The 15,666-nt window shown below is 37.5% G+C and overlaps 1 pseudogene; it reads right to left on the reverse strand.

The window, feature by feature from the left end:
• Nucleotides 1-11,310: 11,310 nt before the first annotated feature.
• LOC149251413 (pentatricopeptide repeat-containing protein At3g53360, mitochondrial pseudogene) lies at nt 11,311-14,226 on the reverse strand (annotated as a pseudogene).
• Nucleotides 14,227-15,666: the final 1,440 nt, after the last annotated feature.

Here is a 15,666-nt window from a genome sequence, read left to right on the forward strand (position 1 = left end):
ACCTACAATTAGACAACTAGGGAATGGATGAGTTTTGAACCCAAATGATTATGACCCTCCATTGGACATAGGATCTATCATTGCCTCAAATTTAAATGTATATCTTTATTATGACCAACCAACCTCTAGAATTAAGTTTTTCTCTCTATGCTCTACTCCTTGGCCATTAGATTGTTTTAACGTCGATTCTATGTATCCCTAGGGGCTTGGACTTCATAATTTTTTTGTAGCCTATGAGTGTATACTAGGTGCTTGTTTTTGGCTTGTGATAATTCATTTCACATCCCACTTTTTTATATAGGATGCATGTATACATATCAATTTTTTTATAAAGTATGAAAGAAGCATATTACACGTGCACACACACTTTTAGGTTAGGTTCATTTCCAACGGTCTAGTTTGAGTGTTTTCTTCTTGGTGTTGTGTTGTACTTCCTCAAGAAGATATTTTCTACAATTCAACATCTAAGTTCATTTATGATGGAAGAGAGAGTAGTTGTAAATTTTACAATATCCTTTTTCTTAGAATGTGAACAAATATTTTTTTATTATTCTTTTGGGTGTTTCCTGGATCAATATTATGCTTTAGCTTTGTCTTGTTCATCCCTTTGTCTTCACCATCTATATCCCTAGTTCCTCTTTGTACTCTTGATCGATTCCTTGGTTCCAAGGGGATCAACAAAGAAGTGGATCTAGAGCTCTGTCTCATCGCATAAGTACTAGTGGATGCTTGTGTTAAACTCACCTTTTGAGTGCAAGCTTCCAAATTTTCATTGGTAAAGATTGTAAACAAATTGTAAACGACCCAATATCCACCATTGATATTTTAACAACCCTATTTAATTAATCCTTCCTTAAATATTCCATTCAAACCTTATAAGTCTTTTGACATACCTCGGCTTTCTCGAAGGAAATAAATGGGGTTGTATCTTCTAAGTGTCAATCAAAGTCTTGTATGCCAGCCTTCTTTCTCTTCCCCGCTTCCTTTCTGCAGCGCAAGGATGCTCTGTGTTCAGCACCAACAGTAGTTCTTCTCGACATACAACAACAATTTAAGGTAGATACATGTGCTTCACAGTTTTCCATATGAGTTCTACGTAAGCAAGGACATATGGTCATGGAGCCCTTGAAGGCTCTTTCACAAGCTATGCTCAATTACAATGTGTATAATAAAAAAAACTAGGCATTAATTCAGGCACTCAAGCAACATAGGCACTATTTTGTGGGTAAGAAGTTAATTTTGCACTGTTCATAAACAAAGAAATTAGAATGCACACCAAATTTTTCTTTTTTTAGTTCACTATTCATTCACAAATATGATACAAATATATAGTTGGATTGAGATCCAACATATGCGAAACATGGACAAGGAGGTTGAGATATTCTCTCAACAAAAAAACCCAAACCAACTCTAAACGTATCATGTAAGCATTATCTCCAACTCCCTTCCTTAATGCTAACATGTCAAAATTTAAAAATAACACAAATTACAATATAGAGAATACATATTACAACAATCAAAACTGATCTGTGTCTAGTTGGTCTTCATCAGCACTCATGTCCACTCAATTTCGCAAACACTGCTCTTTCTTCACCACCTCATCTTCGAGTCGTCACTTGAATTCCATTTCAAACATAAATGCCTCTAACCATCTTTGACGAACTTTGTATAATTGACGTTTCTCGATCTCCCGAAGGGCAATCTCGATACTAGACCACCCTCTAGACAAACTACATTTTTGATAGTTATATAGATGAGTTCTCTGAATATTAAGCATATTCAACAATCAATTTTGCAATTGACCTTTTTGACATATACACTTACATACATATAAAGAAAACCTGTAACCAATATTCTTGAAACATGAAACACAACAAAACACATTAACATATAACTCAACATAACCATGTATTCTTTCCACACCCAAAAAAACATTGAAAACCATTAACTTCACTATATTTCTTTTTCATTAATTACTCACACAATCACTACCATATTCATATCACAACTATTATATGCATATCACCATTAATAGCTCTAATATAAAATAATCATCCCAGTCTAGAGTTAAGCAGACGTTAAACTCCTAGCGTCCTAAGATCTTGACAGTCGGATTTCTCTCAAATTAGCTCCACATGCACTCGAACAATCATTCTAACCCATGCACTATATATTGAAGATGTCGTGCCAGAATAACTCAGCACCAATCACCGGTATGGAAAATTAGGTAGACGAGGCACTCAGCAATACCGCCTACTCAGAAGCACCGCCCTGCACCTTATCTTATCCACGTCATTCCCATCATTCCCTTCGAAGAGCACTTTAGTTTTCATTTCATAAATATCAACCCTTCCTCGTCCACGCATCCCACCTAGATTAATTATTCCTTTTTATTTGAATTACTATTAACATTGTTTTACTTGCAACAACCATTTGAATAACCAATAAAGGGGTGTCAAAAGTGGGTAACCTCTCAGCGAGTACAGTCGCCAGGAAGCATAACCTCAATAAATATTATATCTGTGGCTGCATCAGGCTGTTGGAACTTGGAACACACCCATGCTTTGATGTCCATAGAAACTGAGGATGTACGCGAGCCCATAGAATGAAGGAATGAGTTCTTGCCAACATTATTGAATCTTGTGCACTCGCTCGGATAAATTATTGTTATCAATTGATATCAATGGCTTAGCACCCCGTCTCTATCGTCCTTGCTGGCGAATTTCCCAGCAAGTTCTTCATGGCTACAATAAATCTAGATAATAATATTCCACAACTCCACGCGATCATCAACGATCTTCCATGATTCCACACAATTTCTTTGTAGGCAGCAGAAGCACCAGGCTAAGATGTCGCGACAGCAGCAGAAACCCCTTGCACCTTCACGCAAGAATTCCATGGACGTTGCAGCAACATTTACTGTCGTGAAGTGCAGTATGGGAGAAATGCTGGACTTTCGCAATTCTACTCTGCAAGCATCAGGAAAGCACCAGCGCTATGATAAATAAACACAAACAACACACCACTCTTCTATCCCTACACTCCTATGCCCATGGACCACGCCCATATCGGCTCTGATACCAACAAAGAAACCAGAATGCACATCAAAAAAATATTTTTTTTATTTCACTAGTCATTCACAAATATATAGTTGGATTGAGATGCTAAACATGGATAAGAAGCCGTTAAACATGAATAACGAGATTGAGATATTTAAAAAAAAAAACCAAACCAACTCTTTATCATGTACGCATTATCTCCTACTTATCTCCAACTTGCCACTTTAATTTATTAATTCATATTCTCTTGAAGATACAACTTGCCACTTCAATTTATTAATTCATATTCTTTTGAAGATACAAGTGAAGTACCAGGCAATGTCTGAGAAGTCCCACATACTTTCTAGGTTGATAACAGAGTATGGTGACACTTGGACAAGCAACGCTTCAAGCATCACAAGTACAACAAACTGCAGCCCATTCAAGGTCCTTATGCTGTTGGATCTGATGCTTTTTGGTTACATCTCCTAGCTCATCTGGGCATAGATGATGTGGTGAAAGTAAATCAGCTCAAGCACCATGAGCCATCATCACAAGTAGGGGAGTCACACACTCCATCCTCAACAGCCCATACCAGAGGCCAGCGTTCACTTGATGAAGATATTTTGTTCAATAATAAAACCGAAACTACACGAACAAAGAAAACTACTACCTATTTTATTGGATAGAAAGGAAGTCTGCCTTCAGAAGCCAAGTGGCTGTCTCAGTCTATCTTTGATCAAAAGTTTCCCGATTTACAATAGAAATTGTGAACATTTTTCTCTTAGGAGGAGCTTGTGTGACATAGGCTTAATTTTCATACATTATCATTTATATTTTTGGCTTTCATGTACATGGTATATATTGCAACTACATGCTCTTGATCATCGTCTATATTTGGAAAGGGGATGAAATTGTTTATCACTGTCAGGCCAAGAGGTAATTCCTCAAATGAGATTATGTATATTCATTTAGGCTATTCATAGTTATATACATGAGGGAGTGATTGTTGAGTTTCATTTTCTCTTATTATTTATTTACACTATTTACAATTGTTCACCCAATTCTTATGATTAGGTATCAACATTTCCCCCCTTAATCTGAAGGGATGTTGGTGAGTCCAAGTATCATTCTGAATCTTTCAAGCTTTTCTCTTCCAAGTGCTTTGGTGAAGATGTCTGCAATTGCTCATTAGTGGAACAATGACAAAGATGGATTGTTTTGGCCTCAGCGTGATGTCAAAATAGATGATATTTTGTATTGATGTGCTTCATTCGATCATGGAACTTTGGGTTCTTGGCCAACTTTTGTTGAGGTATTATCAATCATGAGTAGAGTCGAATGTACTCGTTTTACCTGCAATTCTTCTAGAATTTTCCTGAGCCACACAATTTCTTTTGTTGACCCAGCTGCTGCCACATATTCTACCTCCGTTGTGAAATCTGCTGGAACTGATTGTTTGTATGATCTCCCGGAGACAGCTCCTCATCCATGACTCATAGCATAACTAGAAGTAGATACTCCATTTTCTTTGTCTCCTTATCTCCATTGAAGTCTAAATCAGAGTATCCAATCAAGTTGAAGTCGCCCACCTGTGTATACTTGAGTGCAAAGTCTTGAGTTCCCTCCAAATACTTTAAAACTCTTTTTGCAGCAAACCAATGTCCCTCATAAGGCTTTTGCATAAACCTGGAGAGGATTCCAACAACAAATGAAATGTCTGGTCTGGTAGTAGTCAGGTAGTTGAGACTTCTTACAAGTTGTTTATACTTTGTTGCATCCTCAAATTCTTTTCTTTCAATGGATGTGAGTTTTAAGTTTTGTTCCATTGGAGTAGTCAGAGGATTGCATTCATCCATGACAAACATGTTCAACAGATCTCCAATGTACTTCTTTTGAGAAAGGAATATGGACTTAGGATGTTGAGTTACGTCAATACCAAAATAGTAATGAACATAGCCGAAATCAGTCATTTCAAACCCTTTCCCCAATTCCTTCTTTATGGACGCAATGTAGCTCTCATTGTTCCCCACCATCAAAAGATCATCTACATATACCACAAGATATACAGTTGTTTTTCCAACTTTCTTGACAAACAAAGTTGCATTATCAAGATCATAATGTTTGAAAGTGAATTTCAGAAGATGCTCAGTTAATTTTTCATACCAGACTCGCGGTGCTTGTTTGAGGCCCTACAAGGATTTCACAAGTTTGCATACTTTATGTTCATGTCCTTTCATAGCAAATCCTTCAGGCTAGGACATAAAAACATTCTTTTTTAGATCTCCATTCAAAAAAGTAGTTTTCACATCCATTTGATGGACTTTCAAACTGTTCTGAGCTGTTAGGGCAAAGAGTCTCCGGATGGTAGCCCATTTTGTTGTGGGGGCAAAAGTCTCCTCATAATCGACCCCTTCCTTCTGTGCAAAACCTTTTGCCACAAGCCTTGTTTTGTGCTTGTCAAGTGAGCCATCAGCTTTATACTTTTTCTTGTAGACCCACTTGCAGCCAATTGGTTTGGTACCCAATGGAGGATCAACCAGCTTCCAAGTGCCATTCTTTATTAAGGCTTCATAGTATTTTTGCATCGCTTTTTTCCATTCATCATGAGAAGCAGCTTTTTTGAAGGAAGTTTGTTCAAAATCTGTAGACAAATTCAATTCACAATCATAAGAAACATCCATATCAACAGGGGAATCAGAGTCATCTACATCACCTCCATTTCGCTGGGTTGAATTTCTAATTCCTGTCTTTCCAACCTCATCAGGATGAACACTTTTAAGTGTCTTTGTTAGCCACTTTGGGGGACCTTTCTGAGATGGTCTGGGCTACTCAGTTGATTGAGTTGGGACTGAATCAAGATTGAGTCTCCCAATTCTGTCAATCACATCACTCAAAGTATAATCCGTTGTTGGAGTTTCATGCGAGGAGAGAGTGCTTCAGAAGAAGATTCCACAAGTTGACCTAGTATAGGAATCCCCCCTTCAAGATGTGGAATCTGATTATCAAATTCTTGAAATGGTTTTGCATTTGTGAATCTATCCAAACGATCAAGTTGCTTCTCAACAACATTGTCAGCTTTGGATGATTCAAGAAAGATTACATCTTTAGATACAACAAACTTTTTATTGACTTCATCATAGAAACGGTATGCTTTGGAGGTGTTTGAATACCCCAAGAAGATACACGGACGACTCCTTGCAACAAGTTTGTCTCTATGTACCTTTGGTATTAAGGCATAACATGGAACCAAAAACCCTTAGATGCTTTACCGAAGGAATGTGCCCATACCACATTTCATAAGGAGTCTTGTTTCTAATAACATTCAATGGACATCTATTCTTTGCATATACAGCACATAGAACTGCATCAGCCCAAAACATCAATTTTACATTCTTGAAAAACATCATGGAGCGCACCATATTTAAGATTGTTTATTCATTCTTTCAGCTACTCCGTTCTGTTGGGGATTATAAGGCATAGTTGTTTGATGTTTGATCCCATGTTGGTGAAGATAGTTTTCAAATTCATTCGAAGTGTATTCTTTTCCATTATAATTGCAAATAGAGCCAATATGAGATTGTGCATCATTTTCAATCCATATATGAAAATTCTTGAATGTTTAAAAAGCATCAGATTTGTTTTTCAATAAATAAACCCAACACATTCTAGTGTAGTCATCAATAAATGTCATCATATATTTATTTCCATTTATAGAAGGAACATGCATTGGACCACATAAATATGAATGAATGAGTTTAAGTTTTCTATGTGCTTTGGAATGTGAATTATGAAAAAAGTATTTGCTATGCTTTCCTATAATGTAAGCATCGCATTGCTTAAGTTTCCTAGGAATTGTAGGCAAACCAATAACACCATTTTTCTTTAACAAGCGGAAGTTGTCATAGTTCAAGTGTCCAAATCTAGCATGCCATAATAAACTTGATGGAAATATACCTTCTTCATAATGAGAATTGTATGAGAAATTTTGTGCACGAGCAGAGGTACGTTGCAACTTAAGAAGCCTTTCTTCTATCCTCGTCGTGACAAGTGAGTGATCTAATGCTTTTCTCACCTCAGCCTTGTCATCAAACATATGAATGGAGTGTCCTTGCTGGCAGATGTGGACCAAGGACAACAAGTTTCTCCTCGGCTGTGGGTGATATAAAACATGATGCAGAAGAAAGTCTGGAAAACTAGGCAATTTAAGCCTGATTGTGCCAAGCCCTGATGGCTTGATTTTTGATTTGTCTGCAAAGTATACTGCTCCATCAACATTGTTAGTAAATTCTTCAGAAAAATCTCTTCTAAAGGTCATGTGGCAAGTTGCTCCCGAATCAAGCAACCAATCATTTTTCCAAGAAGCAAGTGAAGCATTAAATAAGTCTTCATTTACTCCAATATTACAATGTGCCACAACATAGTGAGCAAATCTGCTTTACCTTTCTCCTTGTCATTAGTTTTACCTTTGGGTTGGTTTCTTTCCTGCTCAATTCTGTCCCAAGGCAAATTACATGTTGATGCATCATGTGATCCATCTCTTTTGCTACGTATGCAATGCAAATCTAATTTTTCTCCTTGAGAGTGTCTGCTCCCCCTGCCTTTGAAATTTTTTCTTCCTCTTCCTCTTCCACCACCTCTTCTTTTGGAAGAATCTTGAGTAAGATTCTTCTCTCTATGTGCAAGACACACAGTCTCTTTAAAAGACTGGGGAGTTATCTTCTTCCCAAAAGCTTTCTCTCTTTTAACAATTTTTTTCAAAAGGGAGTCAAAGGTAATTTCTTTGAGGTTTTCATTTGCTTGCAATGACTCAAGATAATTTGAGTAAGTGGGATAAAGTGTCTTGACAAAAGCTATCAAAGGAATGTCCAATTCAACAGTAATGACTTTGATATCATGCATAATAGATATTACTTCTGATGCAAGAGCAAGAGGATCATCATTTTGTAATTCAAGGTTGAACAATTTAATCATGAGTTGAACAACTTCAAGTGCAAAGTGTGAGTCATAGAGTTCTTTCAGTTTTTGTAAGGCTTCAAAAGTATTTGAAAATGGTGAAATATAGCAACTCACCTCTTCCTTTACTGATGTTGCAATCAAGGCATAAGTCTTGCTGTTCGTATTTTCCCAAATGGCTAATTCCTTGTTTGAGGTAGGCCGTTCTGGTTCTTTGTCTCCATCTCCAACACACACTCCTTTCCACAGCTCATTAAAATGAGAGTGTGTTTGATTTTCCGTGACCATTCTGGATAGTTCTCCTTGCCGGTGAGAACCACTCCCACAATAGATATCAATGAATGTATTTTTTTTCTAAAATTGTACACTATAAAAAAATTTATTTTTGCTGCCAATATATAGAATATTTTCACTTCTGGTGTCAAAGAAAAAACTCTGCACTGTAATAGCAATATTCTGAAGAAAAAAAATGCAATTCTGATCAAGAATGCAGTTCTAGTAAAAAATGCAGTATGGAGGGAGCAGCATACTGGAGGGAGTAGTAATAGCGTGGGAGGAAGAGCAGCAAAAACTACCTCTATGAAGTTTTGTATCGATATTTGATTAGGTTCTAATAACATCTGTGGAATATAATGGAGAGCATGCCAGTAATTACTGTTGAGACAATTGCATTGATTGAGAAAAAGATGGATATGACACTAGATGAAGCAGCAAAGATGTCCAAAAAAACTAGTCAAAAGACAAGGAAGCTTGGAATAAGTAGCGTACATGGAAAAGCTGTTAGAATACAGCATTAGAAATCTGTTGGCGAAGGCTAGAGATTGCAGTGTATACACTAAATCGCATTCAAAATGTTGCAAGAATGCTTTTATGGGACAGATAGCGCACCAAGACTGCTGGTGGCCTCATAAAACAATGCGCTTCGAAGTATGGGCGTTGCAAGGGGAAGTACACCAAGCTTTACACCCAGCGTTACACCAGTTATCACGTAGAAGGCAGAGAACTGAAGAATATGGCAGACTGCGGGACAAATTTCTAAAAAATGGCAAAAGGGAGTTACAATGGCAGACTGCAATGCGAAAAATGGAGCTAGCTCTGATACCATGTCAGGCCAGGAGATAACTCCTCAAATGAGATTATGTATATTCATTTAGGTTGTTCATAGTTATATACATGAGGGAGTGACTATTGAGTTTCATCTCCTAATGACTCACCATTTTCTCTTATTATTTATTTACATTATTTACAATTGTTCACCCAATCCCTATGATTAAATGTCAACAATCTCTATTATGTAAATTTTTTATGTATAACAACTAATTTTATTATCTAGGAGATCTTATCCTACAACGAATTTTGGCATAGCTCTGTACTAGAAATATGTATTTGTGCTTCAAAATAAAATATTGATGTTCATCATATGTACGATTGACAACTTGTGCGCATTCTTGCTCTCTTGTACTCTCTTTACAATAGTTTTTGTCTGTCCATCTCGACTTTATAAAATTCTAGTTCAGTTATAAAACTGTTTAAAGTACTTATCCACCTAAGTCCTTTGTGGTTCATTTGTTATACCAAGGAAAATATCTTAATCACTGTCACATACAACGCCGTAATAAAAATTGTCCTGCTGTTTTAATTAGCGTTTTCAACAGCCCACATGAAAACATATTCCATATTTGTAATAATTTTGTAATCGAACAACGCCGTAATAAAAATTGTCCTGCTGTTTTAATTAGCGTCTTCAACAGCCCACATGAAAACATTGTAATAATTTTGTAATCGATATTTGATTAGGTTCTAATAACATCTGCGGAATATAATGGCAAGCATGCCAGTGATTACTGCTGAGACAATTGCATTGACTGAGAAAAAGATGGATATGACACTAGATGAAGCAACAAAGATGTCCAAAAAAACCAGTCAAAAAACAAGGAAGCCTGGAATGAACAGCGTACATGGAGAAGTTGTTGGAATTCAGCATTAGAAATCTGCGGGCAGAGGTTAGAGATAGCAACATATACACTGAATTGCATTCAAAATGTTGCAAGAATGCTTTTATGGGCCAGATAGCACACCAGGACTGCTGGCGGCCCCATAAAACAATGTGCTTCGAAGTATGGGAGTTGCAAAGGGAGGTACACCAAGCATTACACCAATTATCACGCGGAGGGTAGAGAACTAAAGAATATGGCAGACTGCAGGACAAATTTATGAAAAATGACAGAAGGGAGTTACAATGGCAGACTGCAATGTCAAAAATGGAGCTAGCTCTGATACCATGGCAGGCCAGGGGGTAACTCCTCTCCTCAAATGAGATTATGTATATTCATTTAGGATGTTCATAGTTATATACATGAAGGAGTGACTGTTGAGTGTTATCTCCCGATGACTCTCCATTTTCTCTTATTATTTATTTACACTATTTACAATTGTTCACCCAATCCCTATGATTAGGTGTCAACAATCTCTAATATGTAATTTTTTTAATGTATGACAACTAATTTTATTATCTAGGAGATCTTATCCTACGGCCAATTTTGGCATAGCTCTGTACTATAAATATGTATTTGTGCTTCAATATAAAATACTGATGTTCATCGTATGTACGATTGATAACTTGTGCGTGTTCTTGCTCTCCTGTGCTTTCTTTACAATAGTATTTGTCTGTCCATCTCGACTTTATAAAATTCTAGTTCAGTTATAAAACTGTAACTGACATGTTTAAAGTACTTATCCACCTAAGTCCTCTGTGGTTCATTTGTTATACCAGGGAAAATATCCTCCCATTACTGTCACATACAACACCGTAATAAAAATTGTCCTGCTGTTTTAATTAGCATCTTCAACAGCCCACATGAAAACATATTCCATATTTGTAATAATTTTGTAATCAGCACTCCACGTGACAATTGTTCGTCCAAGAATTATGGGAATGGCCTTAATGATAATGTGATATATTTTCAGGTATAACAGTAAATTGCAGTTGTAAACGAGCACATAGGTGTCCATCCCACATAACAACAATTTGTCCAAGAATTTTGGGGATGGGTTTAATGGCAACGTGATATTTCCAGGTATAAGAATAAATTGCAGCCTCGGACCAGCATACAGGCGTCCATCCTCAATGCATTAAATCAGTCTTCTTGATTAAAATCATCCAGACAGATGTCATTCTCGAACCATGTTGATCTACCAAAGGAGCACATGCAGATCTTATCGATGACCTGGCTGGATGTTGAAGAGGATGTGTTGATAAGCTCAAAAGCAATCTATAACATCTCACAGTAGTAGCATACAGAATGTTCTTCCACTCCTACTCTGTATCTTGTAGCACAAACTTTGTATTAGGAACATAGCCAGCTTCCCTCATCTGGCTGATTAATTCATCCAACTTCTGGTAGATCGCCTCTGTTTGTGGATGTGATCTGTCCCCAACAACAAATACATGAACCTTATTCCTAACTTCAATCCAGCTACAGCCTGGCTCCTTCTTCACTCCTCGGTATTTCATTATTTCTCTCAGGTTAGATACATCATCCCATCTACCTGCTGCAGCATACATATTTGACAAAAGAACATATGTCATGGCATGTTGTGGTTCAAGCTTGAGTAGGTTTTCTGCTGCAAGTCTTCCTAGATCTATGTTGCCATGGGTTCTGCAGGCACCAAGCAAGGTTCGCCAAACCAAAGCATTAGGTTCAAATGGTGCTTTGGTTATAAGGTATTCTGCCTCATCAAGGCGACCAGCCCGGCCAAGAAGGTCAATAATGCATGTATAATGCTCCAATCTTGGTGCAATTCTACAATAATTAGTCAAATAATCAAAGTAGTCAAAGCCTTCATCCACTAGACCTGCATGGCTACATGCAGAAAGAATACCAACAAAGGTGACATGGTCAGGTTTTATGCCAGCACGTTGCATTTGATGAAAGAAATCTTGTGCCGTCTTAACACATCCATGCCGAGCACATCCAACAATAATTGTATTCCAAGAGACCACATTATGATTAGGCATTTCATAGAACACCTTTTGAGCATCATCAATGCTCCCACATTTGGCATACATGTCAACTAGTGCACTCCCAACAAAGATGTCCGAACCAAACATATTTTTTACAACGTGGGCATGTATCTGTTTTCCCTGTTCCAGAGATGCTAAGCTGGCACAGGTGCTAAGAATACTGGTGAAAGTATATTCATCGGGCTCAATTCCTGCCTCTTGTACCATGCAAAATAACCTCCAAGCTTCCTCACAATACCCATGCTGACCAAATCCGGTGATCATTGCCGTGCATGAAACTAGATCATGGTGAGGCATATTTTCAAAAATTTCACGTGCAGCGTGTATAAGCCCGCATTTGACATAGATCTCCAAAAGACCACTCAGCACACAATCATCTAATTCGAATCCATGTTTAACAACAAGGCCATGAACCTGTTTTCCCTGCTCTAGAGCTCCAACCTTGCCACATAATCGGAAAACACTAGCTAAGGTAACCTGGTTTGGCTTCACATCTTCCCATAGCATCTGGCAAAAGAACTTTAAGCACTCCTCTAGATACCCAATCTGGGCATATCCCGCAATTATAATATTCCATAACATCAAGGATGGTGTAGGAAATTTGTAAAAGACTTTGAGAGCATCCTCTATGCTCTCATATTCTGTATATATGTCAACCAGGGCAGTTCCAACAAACCCATCAGACTCAAAACCTGATTTGATAATGGCAGCATGGACTTGTTTGCCTTGTTCCATATGGCAAGCCCATAAAACACTGACCAAAGTGAACTCATCAGGTTTCATGCCAGACTCTTGCATTTTGCAAAAGAGCTTTAAAGCATCCTCAATGTGCCCATTCTGTGTATATCTAGCAATCATTGCATTCCATGAGATAACATCTCGTTTAGGCATTCTGTTAAACACCTTGAGCCCATCCTCTACTCTCTTACAGTTGGCATACATGGTGAAAAGTGCGTCACCCAAAGATATATCCAGCTGAAATCCAGTCTTAATAGTAAGAGCATGGACTTGCTTACCCTGCTCAAGAGTCTCCGAAGTCGAACATGCATTAAGCACACTTGCAAAAGTGAAATCATCGGGTTCTGTGCCTGCCTGGTGCATTTTGGAAAAGAGTAGAAAGGCATCCTCACCAGATCCATTCTGGACATATCCTGCAACCATTGCATTATATGATACCAAGTTTGGTTCAGGCATATTGTCGAGCACATTCTGTGCATCTTCCGTTTTTCCACATTTCCCATACATGTCTACCAGGGCACTGCCAACAAATACATCTGATTCGAATCCGGTTTTAACAACATAGGCATGAACCTGCTTACCCTGTTGTTCTATAGTCTGGGCTATACCACAACCACAGCATGCTTTGACAACACTGGCAAATGTGAACTGGTCTGGAATAGCACCTCTTTCTTGCATTTTGCAAAATAATTTTAGAGCGTCCTCATTCAAGCCATTCTCAGCATACCTTGCAATCATAACATTCCATGACACCGCATCCCGATAAGACATATTGACAAACACCGCTTGTGCACATTGGATATTTCCACATTTTGAATACATGGTAACGATGGCATTCCCAACTGAGACATCCGATTGGAGTTCATTTTTAATTACCTGCGCATGTAGCTGAACACCTAATTCCATGAGTTTCAACATACCACATGATTTCAGAACGCTAATAAAAGTGAATTTATCAGCAAGGATACCAACTATAGCTGTGTGCATCCGCATCCGCAAGTAAAATCGCAAGGCCTGCTCAAACTGCCCGCATCGCCCATATCCTGCAAGCATTGAATTCCAGGAAACAATGTCCCGTTCAGGCATTTCGTCAAACACTTGACGTGCATACTCTACTCTTGCGTGTTTATAATACATGGTAACAAGAGCGTTTCCAAGAGAGACATCTGAATCAAATCCAAGTTTAATAAGATAAGCATGCACCTGTTCGCCTTCTTCAAGCGAGGCTGCGCAGGAGCATGCCTTCGAAATATCACCCAAAGTGAAGCGATCCGGTTTGGCAGCTGCAATCTGCATTTCCCAGAAGAGTTTGAGGGTTCCTTCTCCCTTCCTGTACTCATATTGTGCTGCGATTGTTGCGTTCCATGAAGCACAATCTCCTCCTCCTCGTCCAGAGAAGCGCGTGTCCGTCAGGTTGCTGCTTTTGGAGTTCATGGTGGTAGCTTCCTTATTGGCTGCATCAACGATCATGACGCTGGGTATGTTTGCCCATTGGTGATGATTGTCTATATTGGTATCAGTATCGATGTATTGCTGTTGACGATGATAATGAAGGAAATGAAGGAGGCTAGAAACCATAATAAAAGTATGCCGCGGACGCAAAGGCAGAGCAACGCCACGACTTCCCGAGAATGGGAATTGAAGCCGATTGAGGCAGAAAATACAGTTCATCACAAAATCATATCATCATTGACTCGTATGTTCGTTTATCTTATTGCCTCTACTGTTCGTTCACAATGATTCACTCTCATGTTCCAGCCTCGTGCAGCGACATAAGTTTTAGAAGCTAAGCATAGTGAAGGTGGGAAATTTCTATTTCTACCTCTATAGCAAAGTTAATGCGCCTTGATATGTTTTTGATAGCCAGATATAACACACGCGCGGTAATGACTATATAACACACCCGCGGTAATGACTAGAGGGAAAAAAACGGCGTGTTATATAGATAGACGGCATGTTATATAGGGCTATAGCAAAGTTAATGCCCCTTGACATGTTTTTGATAGCCAGATATAACACACGCGCGGTAATGACTAGAGAGAAAAAAACGACATGTTATATAGATAGACAGCGTGTTATATAGGGCTATAGAGGGAAAAAACGGCCTGTTATATAGATAGACAGAATGTTATATAGGGCTATTGAGGGGATGTCGAGGTGCATTATAGGTGGAAATAGGAATTTTAATGTGATGAATATTTTAATTAATTTTTGTGACATAACCAATATTTGAAACCTTTGCCATAGTCTCACGTATTTCACGTTTTTTTACTCATACTTGTTTTAATAAAGATAAAACTTATGATAGCTTGATAGTCCCCCAAGACTGGGAAAAAAATTATATAATTAATTTTTTCAAAAAATAAAAATATTATAAAGATGAAATTCATAGAGTAATTTTAATAAATTTTATTTCAAAATTTCAAAAATAATCAAAATTTTTAACCAAAATAAAAAAATAATATAACTTATTAGGTATAATAATATATATATTTCATATTCTATTGTCATTTAAAATAAGTTGTTTAGTACATTATTTTCATTGTATGATATGTATTTTAATGTTTTAAAAGTCAATAAATTTCAATTGAATTATTCATTCAATTGCTTTTAATATAGTACATTGATTTCAAAATTGTGTATGTATAATTTATTACTAGTAGTTAACACAATAATATGCTTTAAATCATGTATTTGTTATTATAAAGGAATTGAAATAGAGTCACAAAGAAAAAGAACATGTGATTTTAACATGTTTTACCATAAAAGTTTAAACTGAGAGAATCTAAACCAAGCATGGTATGAGTCTTATTTCTCTATCTTCAATCAGACATAAGCACCTAAAAATCCAAAAGAAAAAGCCACATAAACTTGAAATTTCAAAATTTTCCAGTCATAACATAGAGAACA

The sequence above is a fragment of the Pinus tabuliformis genome, chromosome 7, assembly GCF_031772625.1.
Source record: "Pinus tabuliformis cultivar Carrire ecotype Pingquan chromosome 7, CPIR1, whole genome shotgun sequence".
Lineage (NCBI taxonomy): Eukaryota > Viridiplantae > Streptophyta > Pinopsida > Pinales > Pinaceae > Pinus > Pinus tabuliformis.